This window comes from Thamnophis sirtalis, unplaced genomic scaffold, assembly GCF_051295495.1.
Source record: "Thamnophis sirtalis isolate CommonGarterSnake01/CBP01778 unplaced genomic scaffold, rThaSir2_p1.2 scaffold_5, whole genome shotgun sequence".
Taxonomy (NCBI): Eukaryota; Metazoa; Chordata; class Lepidosauria; order Squamata; family Natricidae; genus Thamnophis; species Thamnophis sirtalis.
Window position 1 is genome coordinate 75,818,437 of NW_028261385.1, and position 15,201 is coordinate 75,833,637.

Sequence of the window (15,201 nt, forward strand, 5' to 3'; positions counted from 1 at the left end):
TTTTACATATTGTTAGGATTGTAACCTGCTGTTTTCTTTCATTTGCAGTAGCAAAAAAAAAACATTATATAAAGATGAAATCTAGATAGATAACTGTCTCTTCCTAAATACTAAATACAAAGAAGTCAGCATTCATAAAAGAACATAAAGCACAGTTTAATTATGGAATTTGCTTTCCTCAGCTACATTGATGTCCACCAAAAGAGTAAAGTTCAAAACAAAACTGGAGAAATTCAAGGAGTATTAGGCGAATAAGCACTATTAGTCTTGGTACTTATTTACTAGTTCCTGGAGCACAACCATCAAGATGTAAATGAAGATACAGCAAACAACAGCAGAAAACCACTTCTACCAACTTCACCATCCTTATGAGTTAAATTATGATTGTAAAGGGGGGAAGGTTCTTTGGCCCAAAATAGAAGAGCTCTAATATCATAGCAAATAAAATACATTTCAATGCAAATACATAAGGATGGTGATCAAAGTAGTATGTTGATTAGTTTGCTCTTCCCTGGTTTTATTGATGATTAGCAGCTCTTGATTCATAAACTTACTGTGTTAAATAGTATTTTTGTTGATTTGCATTGATGGGTTCTGAATCCTGTTGCAACCAGTACACTGCAACAGGGCCCAGCCTTGACCATGAAATATGCACAGCATGCGTGTAGCACGTACCTGCATACTTATCACCTGTGATGCTCCAGCTGCTCGGCGGAGCATCACAAGGCACCGTACGCTCCATGCATGTAAGCCCCGATTGGCTCAAATAGCAGTAAGGAGAGCGGTGGGCCATCCATAAGATAGTATATAGTATTATGCTTTGAAAATAAAAAAGAAATGTTTCTCTCTCCCTCCCTTCCTTCTGCCCCATAAGTGAGAATTTTGGAGGTAAATCAGTGAACATATTCCTAAAAACATAGAATATTATCATGAAAAATGATAGCATACCTACATTGGATTTAATTGCAGTCTTTACTGTAATAAATAAAAATCTGAAACACTGAAAAAAAACCTCTGGTTTTTGAAGTAAGAATATAGTCATTTTGCATATATAAAAATACTACAAAACCCAAGAATACCTATGCTATAAAGTGCTATAAAGTAGATGTCAATTTTTGGTGATCAGATAGATTTCCTCCATGACAATCTTTCCAAATTCTGCCCTTTCTGGTATGTTAATGGTGCACCCATCACCCAGTAAATCTATTTTTGTGCTAATCATTCTCTTTTCCCCTTCCTTCCATCTTTCCCAACCTTCTTTAGAAAGCAAGGTCTTTGTCTAATGTGTGTTGTGGGATGATTTTAGTGCCTCTAGTGAGGTCTTTGGGATGTTTTGTCTGCAATAGCGTATCATAGTAGATCTGATATTTTGTCTTATGTGTTTGTTTGGAGTATATAGGATTAGTTCTTGTTTCATAGAATATTCACATTGGTTTGGTTGATATAATAGGATTGGCTACCATATCTGGCTGGAAAAATATCGAGAGGACTAATAGATGCCTGCAAATATTTATAGAAAACTCTAACGTCTTTGTTGCAATCCTGTGCATTTCTGGATTTTTGCAGCCCAGATCTGACAGTCTAAATAATACCACTTAAAGAATTAAGGAGTGCACTGATATGAGCTTCACTACAACACTTAGATACAGTTGAAGTATTTCTGAGGGCCTTGTGTTAGTCAACTGCTTAAGTATTTTAATAAGTATGAGTGCGAAGTGTGCTCTTGCATCTGGTTTGATAATCTCTAAAAATATTCTGGTTTTAAATTTACAAGAACATTTCTTAAAAGATTACAAGATGATGATGTTTTCTGAAGTACATGTCCAAGTTGAAATTTTTGAGATGTTTCTAGGAATGCATAAAATAAGTTGCAATTTTCAGACTTTTCTCCTGTACAATCAGTAGTGACAATGTTGAGAATAGTTGATCTTTGAGAGTAATTTTCAAATCAGGAACATTGTTATTTATTATTTCTATTTTATTGTTTTTATTGTAATAATACAGATTGGCCAGGAGCTACAGCAGAAATATACAATTTCTTTTAAAACCCAAATCCCAATACAAGGCTAGAAATACAATATTATTCTATGTAAATATTTTAGACTTCGACAATTATGGACTAAATTGGCATTTTTAAATTTTGGGAATAACCTGATTTTAGCAGAATCAGGATGTCTTCTTCATTTAAAATTCATTGCAAAATTTAAGATTTAACAATAATTTCTGTATAACATTTAACTGAATTAAATTGATTTTACAAAGAGCTAAAACATTAATCTAAAGTCATAACTTTAATCTTTAGCCATAACCCAGAATTTGAATAGTGACTAGATTCACTTGTGCTGCATTTTGGAAAAAACTCTTCATTCATTCATTCCAAATATTTTGTTTCTCTTAGTTTGAAAAAGAACATATGCAAATACAAAATAACCTTTTTTGTAAAAACTATTAGTTGGAAGAAACCGTAATTTTAACAAGCTCCTTTAAAATTACATATCTAAGGTAAACTGAAAATTGTATGTATTCTATGCCTGACATTTTAAGATGAGTACAAAATGTATCACCAGCTTGCACGTCCTGTTTCTTTTGTATATACATATCAGTACTGTACTGTATTAGAACAGTTTGATCCTCAAATTATTGCCATTATATAATCTTGTTAGCATTTATTACTTTCTGAACATTTTCATTAAAATGTGTGGTTGTTGGGGGGGGGGTGGTATTGCTTTAACAAAACTATTTGGTAAAAACATAAATGAGATTATTTTATTACACACTCTACCACTGAAAATGCAGTAACACTGTATATCAATAGTAGCTTTCTGAGCTTTTATCTTTCCTAGAATAAATATTCATGCCCTAATGGTATTCCATAAAGCAACAAATGAAATACAATAAATGCAGTAAGGAAGAGTGAACACTATTGAAAACATTACCATAAATAGCAGTCATAAATCTTTATAATATTATACATACTAGAGACTCACCACAGTAAACAAACATTGAAATCAGTACCAGAGTATCACACTGAGAAACAATAGTTATACCAGAAAGGTGAATCACCAAGAAATAATTTATTACTTTCCATTCCTTTGTTACAAATAAAACAAGTTTCCTAAAAAATGCTGCACAAACTAGGATTCATTTTTTGTAGTTTGTAAGTGAATGCATATATCATACAGATGAAACACGGCACTTTGAGCAAAGAAAAAAAGAAAGAAGGGGGAAAAAACAAAGCAGCTTTCCATCAATCACTCAACCATTTGGAGGATTTAAATACTTCCTGAAGCAAAACTTATATTAAGCTAAGCTCTTGAAAGATTGTTTCAGAATCACTATCATGGAACACCAAGAGAATGCAAGTTTGTGACAGTGTTTCATGCAATTTTGAAAAGACAGTGCTATTTGTAGAGTTGCCCATGAATAATAATAAAAGCACTTTAAAACAAAAGCTGACTTACATAATGAGCCCATTTAAGCCAAGGAAATTATACATCCATTAGAATTGGTACATGGAACACAGACTATTCTCAAAGCTACCATGATAAAAGCCATGTTGAAATTTTCACCCAGGGAGTTGCATCTGGTAAGAGTGTACTGGAAATACATCCTCTTCCTTTCCCTTAAGAGTCTACAAGTTGGGCTAAGCAAAGTTTCTTTGGGCAAGAACTTCTCAGAAATATATCTGTATAACAAATCTGTTAATTTTCTCTAAGTTTATTGGATTCCATGTCATTTAAATGCATACACATTTTGGTAAAAGATGGATGACAATTTAATAAAATAAAAGAATGCTGCATTCAGGTTTATAAAGCAAGTAGTTCTCAACTCCTACATGATCTAAATAAACTACAAACTCAGAACAGAATATGAGTTATATCACTGGTTATATCCAACCAGAGCATGTGCAGTTAAAATACTGTACTTATATTCACTGAACAAATATCTCAAAACTAATAGAAATAATGATATGAAATCCAGAATCCAAGATGGGCAATGCCTTTATTAGAACAATTAATTATCACAAAAGAATACAGCACTTTTCAAGCTTTCCAGAGCTCATTATCAGAATAAAATTTTATAAAAACAAGGTAATTTGTTTTAGGAAATAATTTTGCTAATATCTACATTTCAGGATCAGTCTCAATGTGAATTGAATACATAGTTTGCATTTGGTAGTATTCTTGTCAGATTACACCCACACTTAAGGACAAATAAATTTGAAAAAAATCAAGATGATAGTTTATGGAATAACTAGGTTGCTTGCATTTTAAAGCAAAATCATAATGTAAAGGAATGTGGGTTTGAGAAGAAGGTGGGAAATGTTGAGACACTAGAGAAAAGATATTTGAGTTCTGCAAAAGTAGACATCATGAGACAGGAACTCAGAACAAGTATGGGTTGATTGGATTAAGTGTAAGTGGAAGAAGAAAGAGGTTATGTTCAAGATTATGTTACAATACCTAATTGCACTAAATACACCAAGACTCCTAATGACTCCTGAACTTAAAAGGCTGACCTATAATAGAAAGCAATGGCTTGAGATATTTGCAACAAGCTGCAAACTGAATACAAACTGGCACACCTAATTCTGCAACCCACCTCCATCTATTATGCAACCTCTTTTAGAACAGAAACAATGATATAATCGCTTGGCTCCTACCCTGCATTTCTAGTCCAGAAAACAATTGATTGTCAACAGATATCACCAAGTTTAATATTAGCTGGTAGACTGGCCGGCTGGAAACAAAGGAAACAAAGTCTGTCATTTTCCATAAATAAGCAGAAATACTACACTTAGGCTAGGCTTTACCGACTTCAGGCTTTATTCCACCCTGTTCAATAAATAAAATCTACAAAAATTAAGCTACATTTTTCATGCTTTTACATTATTGTATTCTGATACTGTATGGATCTTGGTGCAAAATAAAATTCACCAAAAACCAATGCCCAAGTCTTGTTTGAATTTGCACAGTGGTCACATTGTATAAAATGCAAAGTATGTACTGATCTTTGAAAAGTCATTGATTAAATCATCAATTTGATCTTAGCCTTTTATATACTGAATACTACTACAACTAAATGTCTCAGATTAACAAAGTTTGATCCAGTTGCATGATTCAACCTTTAGATACCTTTGGCCTGGATGATTGAGTCTTTACTGAGATATCCAGGACTTCTCACAGTTACAGTTTCTTCATATTGTCTCCACTCTACATGGTCACATGTACACAAATATTCACATGAACACATATTCACAATAGCAATTGTGAATTGCACTTAGCAATACCATTTAGACTTAACATATTTTTCGGAGTATAAGACACACCAAGGTTTTGAAGAGGCAAATTAAAGAAAAGTTTTTGCACTCTGCAAACCTCCCAAAAATGGCCTCTTTTCACAAAAATGGGCCCACTCCCCCCCCCAAAAGGCATGAATACCCTTTAGGCAGCTTGCAGAGTACTCCTGGGGGAGTGGGGGTGGGTGGGGCAAAAATGAGCAAAAAATGGCCCATTTTTCACAAAAACGGGCCTGTTTTTCTTTTTAAAAAGGGGGCATGGATAGCCTTTAGGAAGCTTATAGAGTGCTCCTGGGAGCTCAGGGATAAAATTGAGCAACAAATGGGCCGTTTTGTGCTCATTTCTGCTCTCACCAGCCCCCTGGAGCTCCTACAAGCTTCCTACAAGCTATTGATGGCCATTTTGGTGATGGGGGTGGGGTTTCGGGAGGCAGAAAATGCTGTATTCAGTGTATAAGGCACACCCAGATTTTCAGCCTCTTTTTTGAGGAAAAAAGGTGTGCCTTATACTCCAAAAAATATGGTATGTATATACCACTTCACAATGCTTTACAACCCTCTCTAAGTGGTTTACAGAGTCAGCATATTGCCCTCAGCAATCTGGGTCTTCATTTTAATGACCTCTTGAAGGATGAAAGACTGAGTCAACCTTGTGCTGGTGAGAATTGAACTCTTGGCAGTCGGCAGAATTAGCCTGCAATACTATATTTTAACCACTGCACTGTCATGTTAGTAAAGTTAGTCACATATAAGTGGCTGCACAAATTCACCAGCACTGAATTACCATTATCACCTCCCCAACAGTGTATAATGATAATTCTAAGTGGAAGAGAATATCAAGAAACAAACTGTGAGACCTCATGGGTATCTGGAACATTTTAAGATTTCAAAGTGCTCACAGGCCTTATAAAATTTTGAATAAATACTAGCTTTGCAGGATTTTAAACTGCCATAAGATTTTACAAGTCATAAAATCTGAGAAAAAAATCTTGCAGTTTAGACTGAGGAAATGGACTGTTTCCAAATGCTGAATCATAGTCTCATACTATATAACAAAATTATATAAACAAGTTGAAAGCCACTAAGCTGTATGCAAGTCTAACTATTTATGTTCTAATGAAGGATAATAGGTTTAGATGAGCTTCCTACAGTATATGCCTTAAGACAATATTAACATCTGGGAAAGACTTCTAAGAGCAGTTATAAAATGTACACACACACACACACACACACACACACACACAAATAGGGTCAGCTTTTTATTGGTTTGAGATGCTTTATGCTCTGTTGCTAAGGTTACATATTTTCTCTGCTATTTTTTCCAGTACTTCATTTCAATTTTATTTGTCATGTTGATGTAACATAGGCCTGATTATCTGCTGCAGAAAGAGTCTCAAATATATATTCACTGTCCTGTGTTAGCATGACACAGGGAACCTTTATAGGTGATACAGGGCAGGTGGACAAGCAATATGAGATGCAGTGCAAATGTTTTTTTGTGGCAGAAACTTTCATCAGTGTTTGCCAGGGAATTAACATCTGCTATAGTGGTAAGACATTACACACACACACACACACATACATACTGGTGATATTAGCAGAGCATTCTAGATATTAAAGAGGTGGTGAGGTCTGCTCCTCCTAGTGGTGCCACTGGAATATTGTCGTCCTGCCAAGGCGGTGCTTAGCTGATCACAGGCCAAAACAATATCAGAGACAAGCCAGGTAGTCCTCTTTTTTTGTCACAACAAATGGATCACAGCCATATCTGTCAAACAATATTAGGGCTTTCCCTGGAAGTAACATATGCCAGCTTTGCCTGACTGACACACAAATAGAAAATTGTCCAGTTGGTCCCAGATGCTGAATTTGATTGTGGAAAATGGTGTTCCTAGATTCAAAAAAACGAGTCCTACACTTGTGGGAATAATGCTAAAAAAAGGATGATGATGATGTCCCTAGATCAGAGATCCCCAACATTTATGACTTGGTGGCCTGGCAGGAGGGTGGGAGAGGGGAACTGGCTTGAGCAAGCAGTGCAGAGATGGTATTCAGCAGGTTCTGACCAGTTCTGGAGAACTGGTAGCAGAAATTTTGAGCAGTTCAGAGAACCAGTAAATACCACCTCTGACTGGCCCTGCCCTCATCTATTCTCTGCCTCCCAAGTCCCAGCTGATCAGGAGGGAATTGGGATTTTGCAGTAATCTTTCCGTGCCACACCCACCAAGCCATGCCCACCAATCCATGTCACGTCCACCAAGTCATACCCACAGAACTGGTAGTAATTTTTTTTTTACTGAAGCAGTGGGCTGGTATGTGTCCAACTTGCAAACCAGCCACAGCCTGGTAGTGGGCCACTCCTCAGGGGTTGTGGATCCCCATCCTAGATATTACAGAAGCCTCACATATATCAGTGGTTGAAAAAAGACAAATCTAAAGATTGTTGTTGGTTTGATGCTGGATGCTCATACTGTATACTGAACAAATCACAATATCATTTCATGAAAATCTCTTCTTGTGAGATGAGTTTGCTTTCTACTTTCATCCATCACACTTAGATCAGCCTTCCTCAAACTGTACATGTGAACTAAACTCCAAAATTCTCAGCTATTTGTAGGACTAAGATTGAGTATATTTTAGATTTTCTTCATGGATACTTTGATATTCAATTTAAGGAGACATGACTGAATAATAATGTTCCTCATACATTTATCTTTCACAGTTGATTCTCAGTGGACCACCATATAGTATATTCATATAATTTATTCAATATTTTCCCTTAAGTTTGAAGGCCTACAATAAGTCTGTCATTTAAAAATATGTATTCAATAGATACATGCAAATCCTCTTTTGGAATTCACTGAGGAGCATTATACAAAGGATTAAAAATAAATGTTTATTGTCATTTATGGACTTTTGTTTTGTCTTAGGTTCCACAGACTTCTGATGTTATTTCTTTTCCCACTTGATCAGAGTTTTTGTTAATATTCTGGCAGAATATGAGGCAAGGGAAAGGCAATACGAATGCAAGAATAAAAAAAAGAAACAGAAGCAAGTAATAAAAAGAAAACCTAGTATTGACAGGAGACAATTGTAAAGAAAAATGTTATGTACATCCAGAGCTTCATGGTCGCTGTTCATGCAACCAACTAACAAATGCTTTGGGCTTGATGATTGATTATAAAAATAGTTTCCCATAGGGAGATGTCTCCATAAAAAAAGTGTAAAAAGTAATTTTTCCAAGGCAGTCCTCGCAGAATGTTCTTTAACAAGATTTTTTAAATGAATGTAACTGGGTTATAATCTCAATTTCTTACAAACTTACACATCACAATATAATAAAAGTAAGAAAGGGACAGGATGTGAATTGCTATTATGTTTCATGGTTTATCCCCATAGAGGTGTTGAATAATATTTAAGAACATATTGATACTTGTTATACTTCCCTCCATCTCAAAAGATTAAAAAAACCATGGATTTAGAAAAGGTAACAAGAGTTAACTTATATTTATATATTCATTGGATTATCATTGGTTGGGATTCCGAGAAGAGGAACCATAGGGGGCCTTGTGTTCTTAGGGAAGTAGTGTTCATTGAATGAATCTGAGATAGAAATTGAAATTGGAAGGTTCTATAATTGCAGGAATAGCTTTCTACTGTGAAAGCTGTGGCTTTGATTTCAGCTCTTTGTTTCATTTCAATCAGATTGACTCCAAGTTCCCCCTGTGGTTCTTACCAGACATTAGGGTAAATAAATGTATTGATCTTGTAAGAGGTTGAAAGGATTTTCTTAGGGGATATGCTACTTTCACTGCAACTCTGTTTTCTGCTGAGGGATATACACTGTATTTGAGTTGCATACTATATACATTGTATTTGCATTACGTATATTGCCCTGTGACAGAGGACAGCAATTTAAAATCCTTCCTGAAGGGGGTTGGAATGGTGTGAAAGTCTTAAATCACTGTCTCAAAAGTGGAAAAGGTTAAAAGAAAATTAATGTGTACCTTGCCATCCACATTGCAAAATAATCCATTTGGAGGTATTTTAGGGTGTATCATTTGTGGAAATTCTGTAGATGTTTTTATTTGAAAGTTTCTTGCATTTTCTTCTTTTATCCACTGATTTCATTTGATGATAGGTAGATATTATGATAAATATTTCAACTGTGTATCTGAAAACATCCTTGCTTATTGATTTCATCAATATTTACAAGCAGCTGCAATCTGGATAATATGCCACTTTTTTGCATACAGAACATAGTTGAATAAACATTCATTCTTTTAAAGCAGTGGTCCCCAACCCCCGGTCCGCGGACCGGTGCCGAGCCGTGGAGTACCTGGCACCGGGCCGCGCAGCGGCCAGGGGCCATGATCGCTGCAGCGGCAGGGGGACATGATCGCTGCAGCGGCCGGGGGACATGATCGCTGCAGCGGCCGGGGGACATGATCGCTGCAGCGGCCGGGGGACATGATCGCTGCAGCGGCTGGGGGACATGATCGCTGCAGCGGCCGGGGGACATGATCACTGCAGCGCAAAGGCTCCTGGGCTGTGCGCAAAAGCTCCTGGGCCGTGCGCAAAGGCTCCAGGGAAGAGAGCCCCGCGCAGGTACGCACGTGTGGCCCAAAGCTGACATGTACCTGCGACCCTGCAGACGTCTCCCCAGTCTCCCTGCGGCTCTACAGAAAACGCCTCGCTCAGGTTGATGAATCTACAGATATCGACAACAAGGCAATACTACTTGTTTATGTGCGATATCTTTATCGGGAGGATGTGCATGAGGATTTATTATGTGCACTATCTTTGCCAACCAACACCACAGGAGCAGAACTGTTCAAGTCACTGGATGGTTATATATCAGGACAACTAAAATGGTCCTTTTGTGTCGGCATATGCACAGATGGAGCTGCTGCCATAACCGGACGGCTGTCTGGTTTAACCGCTCGGATTAAGGAGGTTGCACCTGAGTGCGAATCTACACATTGTATCATTCACACGGAAATGCTGGCAAGCCGAAAAATGTCACCAGAATTTAACAGTGTATTGAATGATATGGTTAAAGTTATTAACCACATCAAAGCAAACGCCCTTAACTCGCGTCTATTTGAGCAGCTTTGTGAGGAGATGGACACAGAGCACAGATGCCTTCTCTTATACACAGAAATAAGATGGTTATCCAGAGGCAAATCACTATCCAGGGTGTTTGAATTAAGAGAGCCATTGCAAAGATTTCTCTCAGAAAAGAAGTCACCACTGGCAGCACATTTCAGTGACAAGGTATGGCTTGCAAAACTGGCTTACCTGTGTGACATATTTAGCCTGCTCAATGAACTCAATCTGTCCCTTCAGGGGAAAATGACAACTGTTTTCAAGTTGGCTGACAAAGTAGCTGCATTTAAAGCCAAACTGGAGTTGTGGGGACGGCGTGTGAACAGAGGCATTTTGGACATGTTTCAGACATTAGCGGGGATTTTAGGAGAGACTGAGCCTGAGCGTTCATTCTCCCAGTTGGTGCACGATCACCTGTCTTTGCTTTTAGAAGAGTTTGAGCGCTACTTCCCAACCACAAAAGACCCACGAACTGGTAAGGAATGGATCTGCGACCCATTTGTCAACAAACCAGACGAATGTAGCATGTCTGTACAAGAAGAAGATCAACTGCTGGAGATTGCAAATGACGGCGGCCTTAAAACTGCATTTGAGACAACAACTTTGCCGGTGTTCTGGATTAAAGTCATGGCGGAATATCCTGAGATTGCCACTACAGCTCTTAAGTCCCTTTTGCCTTTTCCAACATCCTATCTGTGTGAAGCGGGGTTTTCTGCAGTGACAGCAACCAAAACAAAACAACGAAATAAACTGGACATAAGCAAGACACTTCGGGTGTCATTGTCTCCTATTACCCCCAGATGGAACCGTCTCGTTGCAGAAAAACAAGCTCAGGGTTCTCATTGACTCACTAGATTCTAGTAACTAGAGCGCTTAGTTAAAGTTTAACTGTTAAAATGTTAAAGCACTTTATATTTATGTAATTGTATTTTATTTTGTAAGGCATGTTTAAATACAATAAAATAAAAGTTGTTTAATCAAAACAATCTGATATATAAACAATCAATGTGTCGTCACGAACAACGCCCCCCCACCCCTGCGCGCGCTCAGCGGGCCACAGTAAAATTATCAAAGGCTGACTGGTCCGCGGCGATAAAAAGGTTGGGGACCACTGTTTTAAAGGTTTGTTTTGGAATCAAAATAGGTGAACCTGTCAACACATAAACTAAGCATTGCATTATATTTAGCTGTAGGAGGAAAATACACATTTCTGTGTGATATGTTACTTCATATTAATTACATAGGGTTTTACTTTTCCCCCCTTTTGTACGCCAACCAGCATCACATTGATTGACTTGACAGACACATAAATGCATGTGTGTATATATTGCTTGCAGTCTACATACACAAAAGACTTGCATGCCATATAATATCCAGTTAATATGATACCAAATGGCTGGTGGCGCAGTGGTTAAATGCAGCACTGCAGGCTACTGCTAGATCAGCAGGTCAGCGGTTCAAATCTCACCGGCTCAGGGTTGACTCAGCCTTCCATCCTTCCGAGGTGGGTAAAATGAGGACCCAGATTGTTGGGGGCAATATGCTGACTCTCTGTAAACCACTTAGAGAGGCCTGAAAGGCCTATGAAGCGGTATATAAGTCTACTGCTATTGCTATTGCTATTGCTATATGGTGGTCCGGAAAACTACAGCGGAATCACAGGAAAATCATAAAAATATTTTTGTAAATAAAAACAATAGGTTCCTTGCACATTCTACAAATGGAAACTGGATTTTATATTGAATGAATGAACAAACAAACAAACAAACAAATTAATTAATTAATTAATTAATTAATTAATGATTGAAGCCTGGGAAATGAGCTCTTTGAAAACAGGAATACGTATTCAACAGCAGCAGCAGAGGAAAACAACAGTCAATGACTTAACAGCTGGCCATCAAACACCCCAATCTAACAATAAGAAGTCACACCCAATCAGGCACCACATAAATACTATGCATAGAATATCCCAAAGCACATATTCAGGTAAAAAGAAGTTCCCTGAGGATGGGCATGAGTCAGAAACCTAGGAAGATTAAACTTCCAGTCCCGGTGACTGACCCAGATTGGATCCTGCAAAATTAATACATAATAGTATTCTCATTTCAAGTGGCAGTAGGAATACGTATGTATTTTTTCCATCTGAAAACATAAATATAATCAAACAAATAAATAAAATGTGCTATCATTTCTTATTGTTAATAATGTACAACTTGTATATCAGGTAAGCTCTCTTATAATGCAATGCATTTCTTAGTAAAGCAAGAGAATTAAACTTTTTTTTTTGACAACTGCTTTCCAAAATTAGTATAGGCAAAAAAGGAAGGACAAAACTTAAAACATTAGTATTAATATTGCATCCTGATTTTTTTTCCCCAAAAATAAATTTTAGGAACATTATTTTCCTCTCTATAAAATAAATTATACAGCGCAATGAATGGTTCAAAAATAATAATGCTGAGCTGTTCCAAATGAAATTTTAAAAAACATTTCAAACTTATCAAGTGATTTCAAAGAGCGTCAGAAACTTTGAGAAAGAAACATTTTCCTTGAGTTAAATAGTACTTCATATTTTGCAAAGGAACACCCAGACAGGTGGTTCTGACACACATGGCAGGTGGAATAGGTATTCTTAATTTAACAACCTCAGTGCCAACAATTTCTTCCTTCTCTTTCAAATTCACATCTCATGTTACAGAATATGCCACTAAATTGAAAGGCAAGAAGAGAAAATAACAAATTTATTATTCGCTGGTTTCATTTCACATGTAACACTTTGGACAAAAAGCAGATGATTTTTTTTTAAATGCAGCAAGTTCAAGTTCCCAAAAAAGTCCCCTAAATTTTTTCCCTGCTAATCCTTGATTTTTGAAAGTCCTTAAATGAATTCAAACTCTTCAAGTATTTGTATGCCAAGGATTCAGCAGTTTAACATTTTCTAAATCACCAGCAAAATCTTTTAAAAGATAATATACAACCAATTATTCTTTGCCATTGTTCATATATTAGTGGTACCTTAATGGAATACAAAATATAAATCCTATTTCTATCTTAATCTTTTAAACCTGAGAATTTTTAAGTACAAAAGTTAAATGGAATCGGTTTCTTTCAATTTGGGAAACAGGAATAAATTGATTCAATGTGATCATTAAAGTCATTATAATTGAAAAGAATATAAAAAACTCACCAAAATGAAAGCAGTAAAAGCAATATCCACTTTCTGGACAACCTGAAACAATAAATATATTTTAAGTGTCATATAGTTTAAATTTTGAAATATAATGAACAATGATTTATTAAGCATATACATATCTAACTAGGTATAGTGTAATAACCAAAGAAAAAAATAACATACACATATGCATACATAGACACACACAAGTGTATAATATTCAATATATTCAATTTCATTTTTGACTGCACTAACTAAGTCACATCTGGGAATCTTATTCCAATTTTCTATGACAGCTGATTAGAAAGACTAATGGCTTTGGTTTTTGGTATCTTCTGGTTCTAGGACTATACTCTTTCTAGTGCTCGATCCCTATTCATTGCCCCACAAACAATGTGCACAACCTGAGGGCCCTCCTGGACTCATAACACCTGCAGGCAGCAATCCTGTGTAGGTCTTTGCACAACTGTTCCAGGATCCAGGGCCCCTGCTAATGGCCACTAATGCCCCAATGAACTCCCAGTTAGACTATTGGAATGGGCTGCCCTTGAAGAGTGCATAGAAATTTTAACTATGTCAAATGCAGCACCATGAGGTGTTTTGTGTGTTTCTCATAGAGCACAAGTTATATCTTTGCTGTGTGAGCTGCATTGGTTATCAGTTTGATTCCAGGTCCAAATCAACATTCTAGTATTAACCTTTAAAGCCCTAATGACATGGGTTATTTGAAACACCACCATTCTCTGACTTTACCCGCCGATCGCACAGAATGGGCATATTACAGATTGCATTATCTAGGGGGCTACAATTGGTCTTTTTTGCTGTGGCCCTTGGGCTTAGGAATCTTCTCCCTTCTGAAGTAAGGATACCTTCATTGCTTCTATGCTTCTGAAGGTCCCTCAAGATGTGGTTATGGCAGCAGGCCCAGGAACACTAGAGGATAAGTTGGCTCCTTTACTATTAGCATGCTTCCATCTAATATTCTTGTTTTAACTGTTTTAACTAAATATTTTTAAATATGTGTTAATGATAATGATTTTAAAAATTTCTTGTTTTAGTTTTATTGTATCAGAATGATGACAGAGAGAAAAGAGAGGGGGGAGGGAAGGAAGGGTAAAAGAGTGAAAAAATTCTGGATAATAAAAATAGAATTGGAAGAATTACTACATAAATAAGAATTCTTTAAAATATTATGAATATAAAATTAAAATGATAATTGGCAACAAATGCAGTTAAAACAGACTAAGGAACAGTTTGGATTAAAGAGATGTATAAATTGAAGGACTATTTTAATAGAAATTAAACACAACAACATCAGAGACGCAGAAGAAAGAGAATCAAGGAGTCTCCTGTGGCACAAATGGGATTAAATATTATACTGATAAAAGAGATGGATGACATTTAATAGAGGGGATGATGGAAGGAGTATTTCTTCCAGAACTTTTCACTTCATTATTCCTGCCAGAATTTTTTTCCATATTTTCCATTAGTGTAAATTCCCATACTTCTGTGGCACTCAGCAATATTTTTTTAATTTTGATCTAGCACCATCCTCTTTCTACATATCTGCTACCCGTTTGTTGTTTTGGGAAACTAATATACCATCTGATATTTTTTCACA

General features: G+C 36.6%; 1 protein-coding gene and 1 pseudogene across 16 annotated transcripts in view; one reads left to right on the top strand and one right to left on the bottom strand.

Moving 5' to 3' along the window:
• PTPRD (protein tyrosine phosphatase receptor type D) overlaps positions 1-15,201 on the bottom strand; it is a 1,257,980-nt gene that overhangs the window by 1,063,746 nt on the left and 179,033 nt on the right. For all 16 annotated transcript variants that reach the window (XM_087716068.1, XM_087716065.1, XM_087716064.1 and 13 more), the window contains exon 3: positions 13,596-13,637. The gene's annotated coding sequence lies outside the window, so the exon portion shown is untranslated. The remainder of the gene's footprint in view (positions 1-13,595; positions 13,638-15,201) is intronic.
• Positions 10,301-11,254, top strand: LOC148045432 (SCAN domain-containing protein 3 pseudogene; annotated as a pseudogene).